Below are 18430 nucleotides of genomic sequence, written 5' to 3'. Positions count from 1 at the left end.
TGCAGTAGCTGCACAGCAGTCACTGCGTCTGCGGGCATTAACCTGCGCAGGTATTATTATATATGCAGTCGCTTGCACCAGAGCAGGGTCTGTGCAGTAGCTGCACAGTAGTCACTGCGTCTGCGGGCATTAACCTGCGCAGGTATTATTATATATGCAGTCACTTGCACCAGAGCAGGGTCTGTGCAGCAGCTGCACAGCAGTCACTGCGTCTGCGGGCATTAGCTAGGGCAGGTATGATTATATATGCAGTCACTTGCACCAGAGCAGGGTCTGTGCAGCAGCTGCACAGCAGTCACTGCGTCTGCGGGCATTAGCTAGGGCAGGTATTATTATATATGCAGTCACTTGCACCAGAGCAGGGTCTGTGCAGTAGCTGCACAGCAGTCACTGCGTCTGCGGGCATTAACCTGCGCAGGTATTATTATATATGCAGTCGCTTGCACCAGAGCAGGGTCTGTGCAGTAGCTGCACAGCAGTCACTGCGTCTGCGGGCATTAACCTGCGCAGGTATTATTATATATGCAGTCACTTGCACCAGAGCAGGGTCTGTGCAGCAGCTGCACAGCAGTCACTGCGTCTGCGGGCATTAACCTGCGCAGGTATTATTATATATGCAGTCGCTTGCACCAGAGCAGGGTCTGTGCAGTAGCTGCACAGCAGTCACTGCGTCTGCGGGCATTAACCTGCGCAGGTATTATTATATATGCAGTCACTTGCACCAGAGCAGGGTCTGTGCAGCAGCTGCACAGCAGTCACTGCGTCTGCGGGCATTAGCTAGGGCAGGTATTATTATATATGCAGTCGCTTGCACCAGAGCAGGGTCTGTGCAGCAGCTGCACAGCAGTCACTGCGTCTGCGGGCATTAGCTAGGGCAGGTATTATTATATATGCAGTCACTTGCACCAGAGCAGGGTCTGTGCAGCAGCTGCACAGCAGTCACTGCGTCTGCGGGCATTAGCTAGGGCAGGTATTATTATATATGCAGTCACTTGCACCAGAACAGGGTCTGTGCAGCAGCTGCACAGCAGTCACTGCGTCTGCGGGCATTAGCTAGGGCAGGTATTATTATATATGCAGTCACTTGCACCAGAACAGGGTCTGTGCAGCAGCTGCACAGCAGTCACTGCGTCTGCGGGCATTAGCTAGGGCAGGTATTATTATATATGCAGTCGCTTGCACCAGAACAGGGTCTGTGCAGCAGCTGCACAGCAGTCACTGCGTCTGCGGGCATTAGCTAGGGCAGGTATTATTATATATGCAGTCGCTTGCACCAGAGCAGGGTCTGTGCAGTAGCTGCACAGCAGTCACTGCGTCTGCGGGCATTAGCTAGGGCAGGTATTATTATATATGCAGTCACTTGCACCAGAGCAGGGTCTGTGCAGCAGCTGCACAGCAGTCACTGCGTCTGCGGGCATTAGCTAGGGCAGGTATTATTATATATGCAGTCGCTTGCACCAGAACAGGGTCTCTGCAGCAGCTGCACAGCAGTCACTGCGTCTGCGGGCATTAACCTGCGCAGGTATTATTATATATGCAGTCGCTTGCACCAGAGCAGGGTCTGTGCAGCAGCTGCACAGCAGTCATTGCGTCTGCGGGCATTAACCTGCGCAGGTATTATTATATGTGCAGTCGCTTGCACCAGAGCAGGGTCTGTGCAGCAGCTGCACAGCAGTCACTGCGTCTGCGGGCATTAGCTAGGGCAGGTATTATTATATATGCAGTCACTTGCACCAGAGCAGGGTCTGTGCAGCAGCTGCACAGCAGTCACTGCGTCTGCGGGCATTAACCTGCGCAGGTATTATTATATACGCAGTCACTTGCACCAGAGCAGGGTCGGTGTAGTAGCTGCACAGCAGTCACTGCGTCTGCGGGCATTAACCTGCGCAGGTATTATTATATACGCAGTCACTTGCACCAGAGCAGGGTCTGTGCAGCAGCTGCACAGCAGTCACTGCGTCTGCGGGCATTAGCTAGGGCAGGTATTATTATATATGCAGTCACTTGCACCAGGGCAGTGTCTGTGCAGTAGCTGCACAGCAGTCACTGCGTCTGCGGGCATTAACCTGTGCAGGTATTATTATATACGCAGTCACTTGCACCAGAGCAGGGTCTGTGCAGCAGCTGCACAGCAGTCACTGCGTCTGCGGGCATTAGCTAGGGCAGGGATTATTATATATGCAGTCACTTGCACCATGGCAGTGTCTGTGCAGTAGCTGCACAGCAGTCACTGCGTCTGCGGGCATTAACCTGCGCAGGTATTATTATATACGCAGTCACTTGCACCAGAGCAGGGTCTGTGCAGCAGCTGCACAGCAGTCACTGCGTCTGCGGGCATTAGCTAGGGCAGGTATTATTATATATGCAGTCACTTGCACCAGAGCAGGGTCTGTGCAGTAGCTGCACAGCAGTCACTGCGTCTGCGGGCATTAGCTAGGGCAGGTATTATTATATATGCAGTCACTTGCACCAGGGCAGTGTCTGTGCAGTAGCTGCACAGCAGTCACTGCGTCTGCGGGCATTAACCTGCGCAGGTATTATTATATACGCAGTCACTTGCACCAGAGCAGGGTCTGTGCAGCAGCTGCACAGCAGTAACTGCGTCTGCGGGCATTAGCTAGGGCAGGTATTATTATATATGCAGTCACTTGCACCAGGGCAGTGTCTGTGCAGTAGCTGCACAGCAGTCACTGCGTCTGCGGGCATTAACCTGCGCAGGTATTATTATATACGCAGTCACTTGCACCAGAGCAGGGTCTGTGCAGCAGCTGCACAGCAGTCACTGCGTCTGCGGGCATTAGCTAGGGCAGGTATTATTATATATGCAGTCACTTGCACCAGGGCAGTGTCTGTGCAGTAGCTGCACAGCAGTCACTGCGTCTGCGGGCATTAACCTGCGCAGGTATTATTATATACGCAGTCACTTGCACCAGAGCAGGGTCTGTGCAGCAGCTGCACAGCAGTCACTGCGTCTGCGGGCATTAACCTGCGCAGGTATTATTATATACGCAGTCACTTGCACCAGAGCAGGGTCTGTGCAGCAGCTGCACAGCAGTCACTGCGTCTGCGGGCATTAGCTAGGGCAGGTATTATTATATATGCAGTCACTTGCACCAGAGCAGGGTCTGTGCAGTAGCTGCACAGCAGTCACTGCGTCTGCGGGCATTAGCTAGGGCAGGTATTATTATATATGCAGTCACTTGCACCAGGGCAGTGTCTGTGCAGTAGCTGCACAGCAGTCACTGCGTCTGCGGGCATTAACCTGCGCAGGTATTATTATATACGCAGTCACTTGCACCAGAGCAGGGTCTGTGCAGTAGCTGCACAGCAGTCACTGCGTCTGCGGGCATTAGCTAGGGCAGGTATTATTATATATGCAGTCACTTGCACCAGGGCAGTGTCTGTGCAGTAGCTGCACAGCAGTCACTGCGTCTGCAGGCATTAACCTGCGCAGGTATTATTATATACGCAGTCACTTGCACCAGAGCAGGGTCTGTGCAGTAGCTGCACAGCAGTCACTGCGTCTGCGGGCATTAGCTAGGGCAGGTATTATTATATATGCAGTCACTTGCACCAGGGCAGGGTCTGTGCAGTAGCTGCACAGCAGTCACTGCGTCTGCGGGCATTAACCTGCGCAGGTATTATTATATACGCAGTCACTTGCACCAGAGCAGGGTCTGTGCAGTAGCTGCACAGCAGTCACTGCGTCTGCGGGCATTAACCTGCGCAGGTATTATTATATATGCAGTCACTTGCACCAGAGCAGGGTCTGTGCAGCAGCTGCACAGCAGTCACTGCGTCTGCGGGCATTAGCTAGGGCAGGTATGATTATATATGCAGTCACTTGCACCAGAGCAGGGTCTGTGCAGCAGCTGCACAGCAGTCACTGCGTCTGCGGGCATTAGCTAGGGCAGGTATTATTATATATGCAGTCACTTGCACCAGAGCAGGGTCTGTGCAGTAGCTGCACAGCAGTCACTGCGTCTGCGGGCATTAACCTGCGCAGGTATTATTATATATGCAGTCGCTTGCACCAGAGCAGGGTCTGTGCAGTAGCTGCACAGCAGTCACTGCGTCTACGGGCATTAGCTAGGGCAGGTATTATTATATATGCAGTCACTTGCACCAGGGCAGTGTCTGTGCAGTAGCTGCACAGCAGTCACTGCGTCTGCGGGCATTAACCTGCGCAGGTATTATTATATACCCAGTCACTTGCACCAGAGCAGGGTCTGTGCAGCAGCTGCACAGCAGTCACTGCGTCTGCGGGCATTAGCTAGGGCAGGTATTATTATATATGCAGTCACTTGCACCAGAGCAGGGTCTGTGCAGTAGCTGCACAGCAGTCACTGCGTCTGCGGGCATTAGCTAGGGCAGGTATTATTATATATGCAGTCACTTGCACCAGGGCAGTGTCTGTGCAGTAGCTGCACAGCAGTCACTGCGTCTGCGGGCATTAACCTGTGCAGGTATTATTATATACGCAGTCACTTGCACCAGAGCAGGGTCTGTGCAGCAGCTGCACAGCAGTCACTGCGTCTGCGGGCATTAACCTGCGCAGGTATTATTATATATGCAGTCGCTTGCACCAGAGCAGGGTCTGTGCAGTAGCTGCACAGCAGTCACTGCGTCTGCGGGCATTAGCTAGGGCAGGTATTATTATATATGCAGTCACTTGCACCAGAGCAGGGTCGGTGTAGTAGCTGCACAGCAGTCACTGCGTCTGCGGGCATTAACCTGCGCAGGTATTATTATATACGCAGTCACTTGCACCAGAGCAGGGTCTGTGCAGTAGCTGCACAGCAGTCACTGCGTCTGCGGGCATTAGCTAGGGCAGGTATTATTATATATGCAGTCACTTGCACCAGGGCAGGGTCTGTGCAGTAGCTGCACAGCAGTCACTGCGTCTGCGGGCATTAACCTGCGCAGGTATTATTATATACGCAGTCACTTGCACCAGAGCAGGGTCTGTGCAGTAGCTGCACAGCAGTCACTGCGTCTGCGGGCATTAACCTGCGCAGGTATTATTATATATGCAGTCACTTGCACCAGAGCAGGGTCTGTGCAGCAGCTGCACAGCAGTCACTGCGTCTGCGGGCATTAGCTAGGGCAGGTATGATTATATATGCAGTCACTTGAACCAGAGCAGGGTCTGTGCAGCAGCTGCACAGCAGTCACTGCGTCTGCGGGCATTAGCTAGGGCAGGTATTATTATATATGCAGTCACTTGCACCAGAGCAGGGTCTGTGCAGTAGCTGCACAGCAGTCACTGCGTCTGCGGGCATTAACCTGCGCAGGTATTATTATATATGCAGTCGCTTGCACCAGAGCAGGGTCTGTGCAGTAGCTGCACAGCAGTCACTGCGTCTGCGGGCATTAGCTAGGGCAGGTATTATTATATATGCAGTCACTTGCACCAGGGCAGTGTCTGTGCAGTAGCTGCACAGCAGTCACTGCGTCTGCGGGCATTAACCTGCGCAGGTATTATTATATACGCAGTCACTTGCACCAGAGCAGGGTCTGTGCAGCAGCTGCACAGCAGTCACTGCGTCTGCGGGCATTAGCTAGGGCAGGTATTATTATATATGCAGTCACTTGCACCAGAGCAGGGTCTGTGCAGTAGCTGCACAGCAGTCACTGCGTCTGTGGGCATTAGCTAGGGCAGGTATTATTATATATGCAGTCACTTGCACCAGGGCAGTGTCTGTGCAGTAGCTGCACAGCAGTCACTGCGTCTGCGGGCATTAACCTGCGCAGGTATTATTATATACGCAGTCACTTGCACCAGAGCAGGGTCTGTGCAGCAGCTGCACAGCAGTCACTGCGTCTGCGGGCATTAACCTGCGCAGGTATTATTATATATGCAGTCGCTTGCACCAGAGCAGGGTCTGTGCAGTAGCTGCACAGCAGTCACTGCGTCTGCGGGCATTAGCTAGGGCAGGTATTATTATATATGCAGTCACTTGCACCAGAACAGGGTCTGTGCAGCAGCTGCACAGCAGTCACTGCGTCTGCGGGCATTAGCTAGGGCAGGTATTATTATATATGCAGTCGCTTGCACCAGAACAGGGTCTGTGCAGCAGCTGCACAGCAGTCACTGCGTCTGCGGGCATTAGCTAGGGCAGGTATTATTATATATGCAGTCACTTGCACCAGAACAGGGTCTGTGCAGCAGCTGCACAGCAGTCACTGCGTCTGCGGGCATTAACCTGCGCAGGTATTATTATATATGCAGTCGCTTGCACCAGAGTAGGGTCTGTGCAGTAGCTGCACAGCAGTCACTGCGTCTGCGGGCATTAGCTAGGGCAGTTATTATTACATACGCAGTCACTTGCACCAGAGCAGGGTCTGTGCAGCAGCTGCACAGCAGTCACTGCGTCTGCGGGCATTAACCTGCGCAGGTATTATTATATATGCAGTCGCTTGCACCAGAGCAGGGTCTGTGCAGTAGCTGCACAGCAGTCACTGCGTCTGCGGGCATTAGCTAGGGCAGGTATTATTATATACGCAGTCACTTGCACCAGAGCAGGGTCTGTGCAGCAGCTGCACAGCAGTCACTGCGTCTGCGGGCATTAACCTGCGCAGGTATTATTATATACGCAGTCACTTGCACCAGAGCAGGGTCTGTGCAGCAGCTGCACAGCAGTCACTGCGTCTGCGGGCATTAACCTGCGCAGGTATTATTATATACGCAGTCACTTGCACCAGAGCAGGGTCTGTGCAGTAGCTGCACAGCAGTCACTGCGTCTGCGGGCATTAACCTGCGCAGGTATTATTATATATGCAGTCACTTGCACCAGAGCAGGGTCTGTGCAGTAGCTGCACAGCAGTCACTGCGTCTGCGGGCATTAACCTGCGCAGGTATTATTATATACGCAGTCGCTTGCACCAGAGCAGGGTCTGTGCAGTAGCTGCACAGCAGTCACTGCGTCTGCGGGCATTAACCTGCGCAGGTATTATTATATACGCAGTCGCTTGCACCAGAGCAGGGTCTGTGCAGTAGCTGCACAGCAGTCACTGCGTCTGCGGGCATTAACCTGCGCAGGTATTATTATATATGCAGTCACTTGCACCAGAGCAGGGTCTGTGCAGTAGCTGCACAGCAGTCACTGCGTCTGCGGGCATTAACCTGCGCAGGTATTATTATATACGCAGTCACTTGCACCAGAGCAGGGTCTGTGCAGTAGCTGCACAGCAGTCACTGCGTCTGCGGGCATTAACCTGCGCAGGTATTATTATATACGCAGTCACTTGCACCAGAGCAGGGTCTGTGCAGTAGCTGCACAGCAGTCACTGCGTCTGCAGGCATTAACCTGCGCAGGTATTATTATATACGCAGTCACTTGCACCAGAGCAGGGTCTGTGCAGTAGCTGCACAGCAGTCACTGCGTCTGCAGGCATTAACCTGCGCAGGTATTATTATATACGCAGTCACTTGCACCAGAGCAGGGTCTGTGTAGTAGCTGCACAGCAGTCACTGCGTCTGCGGGCATTAGCTAGGGCAGGTATTATTATATATGCAGTCGCTTGCACCAGAACAGGGTCTGTGCAGCAGCTGCACAGCAGTCACTGCGTCTGCGGGCATTAGCTAGGGCAGGTATTATTATATATGCAGTCGCTTGCACCAGAACAGGGTCTGTGCAGCAGCTGCACAGCAGTCACTGCATCTGCGGGCATTAGCTAGGGCAGGTATTATTATATATGCAGTCGCTTGCACCAGAGCAGGGTCTGTGTAGTAGCTGCACAGCAGTCACTGCGTCTGCGGGCATTAGCTAGGGCAGGTATTATTATATATGCAGTCACTTGCACCAGAGCAGGGTCTGTGCAGTAGCTGCACAGCAGTCACTGCGTCTGCAGGCATTAACCTGCGCAGGTATTATTATATACGCAGTCACTTGCACCAGAGCAGGGTCTGTGTAGTAGCTGCACAGCAGTCACTGCGTCTGCGGGCATTAGCTAGGGCAGGTATTATTATATATGCAGTCGCTTGCACCAGAACAGGGTCTGTGCAGCAGCTGCACAGCAGTCACTGCGTCTGCGGGCATTAGCTAGGGCAGGTATTATTATATATGCAGTCACTTGCACCAGAGCAGGGTCTGTGCAGTAGCTGCACAGCAGTCACTGCGTCTGCAGGCATTAACCTGCGCAGGTATTATTATATATGCAGTCACTTGCACCAGAGCAGGGTCTGTGCAGCAGCTGCACAGCAGTCACTGCGTCTGCGGGCATTAGCTAGGGCAGGTATTATTATATATGCAGTCACTTGCACCAGAACAGGGTCTGTGCAGCAGCTGCACAGCAGTCACTGCGTCTGCGGGCATTAGCTAGGGCAGGTATTATTATATATGCAGTCACTTGCACCAGAACAGGGTCTGTGCAGCAGCTGCACAGCAGTCACTGCGTCTGCGGGCATTAGCTAGGGCAGGTATTATTATATATGCAGTCGCTTGCACCAGAACAGGGTCTGTGCAGCAGCTGCACAGCAGTCACTGCGTCTGCGGGCATTAGCTAGGGCAGGTATTATTATATATGCAGTCGCTTGCACCAGAGCAGGGTCTGTGCAGTAGCTGCACAGCAGTCACTGCGTCTGCGGGCATTAGCTAGGGCAGGTATTATTATATATGCAGTCACTTGCACCAGAGCAGGGTCTGTGCAGCAGCTGCACAGCAGTCACTGCGTCTGCGGGCATTAGCTAGGGCAGGTATTATTATATATGCAGTCGCTTGCACCAGAACAGGGTCTCTGCAGCAGCTGCACAGCAGTCACTGCGTCTGCGGGCATTAACCTGCGCAGGTATTATTATATATGCAGTCGCTTGCACCAGAGCAGGGTCTGTGCAGCAGCTGCACAGCAGTCATTGCGTCTGCGGGCATTAACCTGCGCAGGTATTATTATATGTGCAGTCGCTTGCACCAGAGCAGGGTCTGTGCAGCAGCTGCACAGCAGTCACTGCGTCTGCGGGCATTAGCTAGGGCAGGTATTATTATATATGCAGTCACTTGCACCAGAGCAGGGTCTGTGCAGCAGCTGCACAGCAGTCACTGCGTCTGCGGGCATTAACCTGCGCAGGTATTATTATATACGCAGTCACTTGCACCAGAGCAGGGTCGGTGTAGTAGCTGCACAGCAGTCACTGCGTCTGCGGGCATTAACCTGCGCAGGTATTATTATATACGCAGTCACTTGCACCAGAGCAGGGTCTGTGCAGCAGCTGCACAGCAGTCACTGCGTCTGCGGGCATTAGCTAGGGCAGGTATTATTATATATGCAGTCACTTGCACCAGGGCAGTGTCTGTGCAGTAGCTGCACAGCAGTCACTGCGTCTGCGGGCATTAACCTGTGCAGGTATTATTATATACGCAGTCACTTGCACCAGAGCAGGGTCTGTGCAGCAGCTGCACAGCAGTCACTGCGTCTGCGGGCATTAGCTAGGGCAGGGATTATTATATATGCAGTCACTTGCACCATGGCAGTGTCTGTGCAGTAGCTGCACAGCAGTCACTGCGTCTGCGGGCATTAACCTGCGCAGGTATTATTATATACGCAGTCACTTGCACCAGAGCAGGGTCTGTGCAGCAGCTGCACAGCAGTCACTGCGTCTGCGGGCATTAGCTAGGGCAGGTATTATTATATATGCAGTCACTTGCACCAGAGCAGGGTCTGTGCAGTAGCTGCACAGCAGTCACTGCGTCTGCGGGCATTAGCTAGGGCAGGTATTATTATATATGCAGTCACTTGCACCAGGGCAGTGTCTGTGCAGTAGCTGCACAGCAGTCACTGCGTCTGCGGGCATTAACCTGCGCAGGTATTATTATATACGCAGTCACTTGCACCAGAGCAGGGTCTGTGCAGCAGCTGCACAGCAGTCACTGCGTCTGCGGGCATTAGCTAGGGCAGGTATTATTATATATGCAGTCACTTGCACCAGGGCAGTGTCTGTGCAGTAGCTGCACAGCAGTCACTGCGTCTGCGGGCATTAACCTGCGCAGGTATTATTATATACGCAGTCACTTGCACCAGAGCAGGGTCTGTGCAGCAGCTGCACAGCAGTCACTGCGTCTGCGGGCATTAGCTAGGGCAGGTATTATTATATATGCAGTCACTTGCACCAGGGCAGTGTCTGTGCAGTAGCTGCACAGCAGTCACTGCGTCTGCGGGCATTAACCTGCGCAGGTATTATTATATACGCAGTCACTTGCACCAGAGCAGGGTCTGTGCAGCAGCTGCACAGCAGTCACTGCGTCTGCGGGCATTAACCTGCGCAGGTATTATTATATACGCAGTCACTTGCACCAGAGCAGGGTCTGTGCAGCAGCTGCACAGCAGTCACTGCGTCTGCGGGCATTAGCTAGGGCAGGTATTATTATATATGCAGTCACTTGCACCAGAGCAGGGTCTGTGCAGTAGCTGCACAGCAGTCACTGCGTCTGCGGGCATTAGCTAGGGCAGGTATTATTATATATGCAGTCACTTGCACCAGGGCAGTGTCTGTGCAGTAGCTGCACAGCAGTCACTGCGTCTGCGGGCATTAACCTGCGCAGGTATTATTATATACGCAGTCACTTGCACCAGAGCAGGGTCTGTGCAGTAGCTGCACAGCAGTCACTGCGTCTGCGGGCATTAGCTAGGGCAGGTATTATTATATATGCAGTCACTTGCACCAGGGCAGTGTCTGTGCAGTAGCTGCACAGCAGTCACTGCGTCTGCAGGCATTAACCTGCGCAGGTATTATTATATACGCAGTCACTTGCACCAGAGCAGGGTCTGTGCAGTAGCTGCACAGCAGTCACTGCGTCTGCGGGCATTAGCTAGGGCAGGTATTATTATATATGCAGTCGCTTGCACCAGAACAGGGTCTGTGCAGCAGCTGCACAGCAGTCACTGCGTCTGCGGGCATTAGCTAGGGCAGGTATTATTATATACGCAGTCACTTGCACCAGAGCAGGGTCTGTGCAGTAGCTGCACAGCAGTCACTGCGTCTGCGGGCATTAACCTGCGCAGGTATTATTATATATGCAGTCACTTGCACCAGAGCAGGGTCTGTGCAGCAGCTGCACAGCAGTCACTGCGTCTGCGGGCATTAGCTAGGGCAGGTATGATTATATATGCAGTCACTTGCACCAGAGCAGGGTCTGTGCAGCAGCTGCACAGCAGTCACTGCGTCTGCGGGCATTAGCTAGGGCAGGTATTATTATATATGCAGTCACTTGCACCAGAGCAGGGTCTGTGCAGTAGCTGCACAGCAGTCACTGCGTCTGCGGGCATTAACCTGCGCAGGTATTATTATATATGCAGTCGCTTGCACCAGAGCAGGGTCTGTGCAGTAGCTGCACAGCAGTCACTGCGTCTACGGGCATTAGCTAGGGCAGGTATTATTATATATGCAGTCACTTGCACCAGGGCAGTGTCTGTGCAGTAGCTGCACAGCAGTCACTGCGTCTGCGGGCATTAACCTGCGCAGGTATTATTATATACCCAGTCACTTGCACCAGAGCAGGGTCTGTGCAGCAGCTGCACAGCAGTCACTGCGTCTGCGGGCATTAGCTAGGGCAGGTATTATTATATATGCAGTCACTTGCACCAGAGCAGGGTCTGTGCAGTAGCTGCACAGCAGTCACTGCGTCTGCGGGCATTAGCTAGGGCAGGTATTATTATATATGCAGTCACTTGCACCAGGGCAGTGTCTGTGCAGTAGCTGCACAGCAGTCACTGCGTCTGCGGGCATTAACCTGTGCAGGTATTATTATATACGCAGTCACTTGCACCAGAGCAGGGTCTGTGCAGCAGCTGCACAGCAGTCACTGCGTCTGCGGGCATTAACCTGCGCAGGTATTATTATATATGCAGTCGCTTGCACCAGAGCAGGGTCTGTGCAGTAGCTGCACAGCAGTCACTGCGTCTGCGGGCATTAGCTAGGGCAGGTATTATTATATATGCAGTCACTTGCACCAGAGCAGGGTCGGTGTAGTAGCTGCACAGCAGTCACTGCGTCTGCGGGCATTAACCTGCGCAGGTATTATTATATACGCAGTCACTTGCACCAGAGCAGGGTCTGTGCAGTAGCTGCACAGCAGTCACTGCGTCTGCGGGCATTAGCTAGGGCAGGTATTATTATATATGCAGTCACTTGCACCAGGGCAGGGTCTGTGCAGTAGCTGCACAGCAGTCACTGCGTCTGCGGGCATTAACCTGCGCAGGTATTATTATATACGCAGTCACTTGCACCAGAGCAGGGTCTGTGCAGTAGCTGCACAGCAGTCACTGCGTCTGCGGGCATTAACCTGCGCAGGTATTATTATATATGCAGTCACTTGCACCAGAGCAGGGTCTGTGCAGCAGCTGCACAGCAGTCACTGCGTCTGCGGGCATTAGCTAGGGCAGGTATGATTATATATGCAGTCACTTGAACCAGAGCAGGGTCTGTGCAGCAGCTGCACAGCAGTCACTGCGTCTGCGGGCATTAGCTAGGGCAGGTATTATTATATATGCAGTCACTTGCACCAGAGCAGGGTCTGTGCAGTAGCTGCACAGCAGTCACTGCGTCTGCGGGCATTAACCTGCGCAGGTATTATTATATATGCAGTCGCTTGCACCAGAGCAGGGTCTGTGCAGTAGCTGCACAGCAGTCACTGCGTCTGCGGGCATTAGCTAGGGCAGGTATTATTATATATGCAGTCACTTGCACCAGGGCAGTGTCTGTGCAGTAGCTGCACAGCAGTCACTGCGTCTGCGGGCATTAACCTGCGCAGGTATTATTATATACGCAGTCACTTGCACCAGAGCAGGGTCTGTGCAGCAGCTGCACAGCAGTCACTGCGTCTGCGGGCATTAGCTAGGGCAGGTATTATTATATATGCAGTCACTTGCACCAGAGCAGGGTCTGTGCAGTAGCTGCACAGCAGTCACTGCGTCTGTGGGCATTAGCTAGGGCAGGTATTATTATATATGCAGTCACTTGCACCAGGGCAGTGTCTGTGCAGTAGCTGCACAGCAGTCACTGCGTCTGCGGGCATTAACCTGCGCAGGTATTATTATATACGCAGTCACTTGCACCAGAGCAGGGTCTGTGCAGCAGCTGCACAGCAGTCACTGCGTCTGCGGGCATTAACCTGCGCAGGTATTATTATATATGCAGTCGCTTGCACCAGAGCAGGGTCTGTGCAGTAGCTGCACAGCAGTCACTGCGTCTGCGGGCATTAGCTAGGGCAGGTATTATTATATATGCAGTCACTTGCACCAGAACAGGGTCTGTGCAGCAGCTGCACAGCAGTCACTGCGTCTGCGGGCATTAGCTAGGGCAGGTATTATTATATATGCAGTCGCTTGCACCAGAACAGGGTCTGTGCAGCAGCTGCACAGCAGTCACTGCGTCTGCGGGCATTAGCTAGGGCAGGTATTATTATATATGCAGTCACTTGCACCAGAACAGGGTCTGTGCAGCAGCTGCACAGCAGTCACTGCGTCTGCGGGCATTAACCTGCGCAGGTATTATTATATATGCAGTCGCTTGCACCAGAGTAGGGTCTGTGCAGTAGCTGCACAGCAGTCACTGCGTCTGCGGGCATTAGCTAGGGCAGTTATTATTACATACGCAGTCACTTGCACCAGAGCAGGGTCTGTGCAGCAGCTGCACAGCAGTCACTGCGTCTGCGGGCATTAACCTGCGCAGGTATTATTATATATGCAGTCGCTTGCACCAGAGCAGGGTCTGTGCAGTAGCTGCACAGCAGTCACTGCGTCTGCGGGCATTAGCTAGGGCAGGTATTATTATATACGCAGTCACTTGCACCAGAGCAGGGTCTGTGCAGCAGCTGCACAGCAGTCACTGCGTCTGCGGGCATTAACCTGCGCAGGTATTATTATATACGCAGTCACTTGCACCAGAGCAGGGTCTGTGCAGCAGCTGCACAGCAGTCACTGCGTCTGCGGGCATTAACCTGCGCAGGTATTATTATATACGCAGTCACTTGCACCAGAGCAGGGTCTGTGCAGTAGCTGCACAGCAGTCACTGCGTCTGCGGGCATTAACCTGCGCAGGTATTATTATATATGCAGTCACTTGCACCAGAGCAGGGTCTGTGCAGTAGCTGCACAGCAGTCACTGCGTCTGCGGGCATTAACCTGCGCAGGTATTATTATATACGCAGTCGCTTGCACCAGAGCAGGGTCTGTGCAGTAGCTGCACAGCAGTCACTGCGTCTGCGGGCATTAACCTGCGCAGGTATTATTATATACGCAGTCGCTTGCACCAGAGCAGGGTCTGTGCAGTAGCTGCACAGCAGTCACTGCGTCTGCGGGCATTAACCTGCGCAGGTATTATTATATATGCAGTCACTTGCACCAGAGCAGGGTCTGTGCAGTAGCTGCACAGCAGTCACTGCGTCTGCGGGCATTAACCTGCGCAGGTATTATTATATACGCAGTCACTTGCACCAGAGCAGGGTCTGTGCAGTAGCTGCACAGCAGTCACTGCGTCTGCGGGCATTAACCTGCGCAGGTATTATTATATACGCAGTCACTTGCACCAGAGCAGGGTCTGTGCAGTAGCTGCACAGCAGTCACTGCGTCTGCAGGCATTAACCTGCGCAGGTATTATTATATACGCAGTCACTTGCACCAGAGCAGGGTCTGTGCAGTAGCTGCACAGCAGTCACTGCGTCTGCAGGCATTAACCTGCGCAGGTATTATTATATACGCAGTCACTTGCACCAGAGCAGGGTCTGTGTAGTAGCTGCACAGCAGTCACTGCGTCTGCGGGCATTAGCTAGGGCAGGTATTATTATATATGCAGTCGCTTGCACCAGAACAGGGTCTGTGCAGCAGCTGCACAGCAGTCACTGCGTCTGCGGGCATTAGCTAGGGCAGGTATTATTATATATGCAGTCGCTTGCACCAGAACAGGGTCTGTGCAGCAGCTGCACAGCAGTCACTGCATCTGCGGGCATTAGCTAGGGCAGGTATTATTATATATGCAGTCGCTTGCACCAGAGCAGGGTCTGTGTAGTAGCTGCACAGCAGTCACTGCGTCTGTGGGCATTAGCTAGGGCAGGTATTATTATATATGCAGTCACTTGCACCAGAGCAGGGTCTGTGCAGTAGCTGCACAGCAGTCACTGCGTCTGCAGGCATTAACCTGCGCAGGTATTATTATATACGCAGTCACTTGCACCAGAGCAGGGTCTGTGTAGTAGCTGCACAGCAGTCACTGCGTCTGCGGGCATTAGCTAGGGCAGGTATTATTATATATGCAGTCGCTTGCACCAGAACAGGGTCTGTGCAGCAGCTGCACAGCAGTCACTGCGTCTGCGGGCATTAGCTAGGGCAGGTATTATTATATATGCAGTCGCTTGCACCAGAACAGGGTCTGTGCAGCAGCTGCACAGCAGTCACTGCATCTGCGGGCATTAGCTAGGGCAGGTATGATTATATATGCAGTCGCTTGCACCAGAGCAGGGTCTGTGTAGTAGCTGCACAGCAGTCACTGCGTCTGCGGGCATTAGCTAGGGCAGGTATTATTATATACGCAGTCACTTGCACCAGAGCAGGGTCTGTGCAGTAGCTGCACAGCAGTCACTGCGTCTGCGGGCATTAACCTGCGCAGGTATTATTATATACGCAGTCACTTGCACCAGAGCAGGGTCTGTGCAGTAGCTGCACAGCAGTCACTGCGTCTGCAGGCATTAACCTGCGCAGGTATTATTATATACGCAGTCACTTGCACCAGAGCAGGGTCTGTGCAGTAGCTGCACAGCAGTCACTGCGTCTGCAGGCATTAACCTGCGCAGGTATTATTATATACGCAGTCACTTGCACCAGAGCAGGGTCTGTGTAGTAGCTGCACAGCAGTCACTGCGTCTGCGGGCATTAGCTAGGGCAGGTATTATTATATATGCAGTCGCTTGCACCAGAACAGGGTCTGTGCAGCAGCTGCACAGCAGTCACTGCGTCTGCGGGCATTAGCTAGGGCAGGTATTATTATATATGCAGTCGCTTGCACCAGAACAGGGTCTGTGCAGCAGCTGCACAGCAGTCACTGCATCTGCGGGCATTAGCTAGGGCAGGTATTATTATATATGCAGTCGCTTGCACCAGAGCAGGGTCTGTGTAGTAGCTGCACAGCAGTCACTGCGTCTGCGGGCATTAGCTAGGGCAGGTATTATTATATATGCAGTCACTTGCACCAGAGCAGGGTCTGTGCAGTAGCTGCACAGCAGTCACTGCGTCTGCAGGCATTAACCTGCGCAGGTATTATTATATACGCAGTCACTTGCACCAGAGCAGGGTCTGTGTAGTAGCTGCACAGCAGTCACTGCGTCTGCGGGCATTAGCTAGGGCAGGTATTATTATATATGCAGTCGCTTGCACCAGAACAGGGTCTGTGCAGCAGCTGCACAGCAGTCACTGCGTCTGCGGGCATTAGCTAGGGCAGGTATTATTATATATGCAGTCGCTTGCACCAGAACAGGGTCTGTGCAGCAGCTGCACAGCAGTCACTGCATCTGCGGGCATTAGCTAGGGCAGGTATGATTATATATGCAGTCGCTTGCACCAGAGCAGGGTCTGTGTAGTAGCTGCACAGCAGTCACTGCGTCTGCGGGCATTAACCTGCGCAGGTATTATTATATATGCAGTCGCTTGCACCAGAGTAGGGTCTGTGCAGTAGCTGCACAGCAGTCACTGCGTCTGCGGGCATTAGCTAGGGCAGTTATTATTACATACGCAGTCACTTGCACCAGAGCAGGGTCTGTGCAGCAGCTGCACAGCAGTCACTGCGTCTGCGGGCATTAACCTGCGCAGGTATTATTATATATGCAGTCGCTTGCACCAGAGCAGGGTCTGTGCAGTAGCTGCACAGCAGTCACTGCGTCTGCGGGCATTAGCTAGGGCAGGTATTATTATATATGCAGTCGCTTGCACCAGAACAGGGTCTGTGCAGCAGCTGCACAGCAGTCACTGCGTCTGCGGGCATTAGCTAGGGCAGGTATTATTATATATGCAGTCGCTTGCACCAGAACAGGGTCTGTGCAGCAGCTGCACAGCAGTCACTGCATCTGCGGGCATTAGCTAGGGCAGGTATGATTATATATGCAGTCGCTTGCACCAGAGCAGGGTCTGTGTAGTAGCTGCACAGCAGTCACTGCGTCTGCGGGCATTAGCTAGGGCAGGTATTATTATATATGCAGTCGCTTGCACCAGAGCAGGGTCGGTGTAGTAGCTGCACAGCAGGTACTACCAGGTGCACCGAGTACGCAGGTGCTCCGGGGCCGGGCACCCGCAGGCAAAACTAAGTCGGAGCTGAGCCCCCCCCCCCGTCCAAGCAACCGGGAACGATTTTTAGAACTGGAGGCACAGATGCAAAGAAAGAGGCTCTTGCTTGGCATCTGTCACTCAATGTCTATGAATCTTTTTGGATTGGAAGTATTTGTATATTTGTGCTCCTCTTGTGTGTGCAATTCTGGCGCAGTGGAACACATCTCTAAGATGCGGGTGTCACGACCTTCTACAATGCGCTGCTTGGAGGCTGGGGGTGTTGGCGCTCCACCTGCCGCTGAGCCTCGTGCTCAGGGATCGCTTCGCTCTCCCGTCCTAGTCGTGTTGCCCCCGGGCCTTGCGAGGCCTGCTCCGGCGCCCAGCAGTGGGGGCGTGACCGGCGCTGGGAGGCTCGGCTGCGGTGTGCGCGGTGCCCCCCCTGCCCCCCGGGTAAAGCATGAGCAGGGGCTGCCCCGGGAGTGGGGGCCGCCCCTGCGCCGTCACGGGCGGGGCGGGGAGGCCTCGGACTGCAGCCCGCACAGGGGAGCGGAGGCCGCAACACACTGCAAGAGCCGCGCCACGCGCTCACCTGCCGCCGCCGCCGCCGCCGCCGCCGCCGCCGGGAAACCGGAGAGTAAGAGCGTCACATACACCGCGGCCTTACGCTGCCTCCCTTATCGGACACACACTTAAAGTCCTTGTGACACCCGATAGCATTCTGTCTTTCTTTAAAAGTTTGCCGACATTTCCTGTAATGCCTTTATGGCGCTATGACGTAGGAACGTATTTCTATTAGGTCGACCAGACGTTTGCACGTAGGACATCTGCGTGCTCAGGATCATCGAGCGAGGCGCGCTCCATGCCGGTGTCATGGCGCAATTTCCTATCTCGCACAAAATAGCACCCAAGGAAATTGAGCATGCGCAGTGTGTGTCTGCGCATGCTCAGTCATTCAATAACGGACCGCCGTGCATCTGCGCGTGCTCAGTGATTCAAACGCTTAGTAGCTCTCCCTTCTGACGGAGCATGTGTAGAGTGTCTGCGCATGCTCAGTGGTTCCTTATGTTACATTTGCTCTCCCTGCTGACGGAGCACGTGTAGTGTGTCTGCGCATGCTCAGTCATTCATTAACGTTACATTTGCTCTCCCTGCTGATGGAGCACCTGTAGTGTGTCTGCGCATG

At 53.4% G+C, this 18430-nt stretch overlaps 1 protein-coding gene across 2 annotated transcripts in view; it reads right to left on the bottom strand.

Annotated features, from left to right (window-relative positions):
• The window catches only part of LOC138525626 (zinc finger protein 845-like), a 64668-nt gene extending 46645 nt beyond the window's left edge, over positions 1-18023 (bottom strand). For both annotated transcript variants that reach the window (XM_069635681.1, XM_069635680.1), the window contains exon 1: positions 17837-18023. The gene's annotated coding sequence lies outside the window, so the exon portion shown is untranslated. The remainder of the gene's footprint in view (positions 1-17836) is intronic.
• Positions 18024-18430: the final 407 nt, after the last annotated feature.

This window comes from Ambystoma mexicanum, chromosome 7p (assembly GCF_040938575.1).
Source record: "Ambystoma mexicanum isolate Mex_15411 chromosome 7p, UKY_AmexF1_1, whole genome shotgun sequence".
Taxonomy (NCBI): Eukaryota; Metazoa; Chordata; class Amphibia; order Caudata; family Ambystomatidae; genus Ambystoma; species Ambystoma mexicanum.
This window is presented reverse-complemented; position numbering and strand designations above follow the sequence as displayed.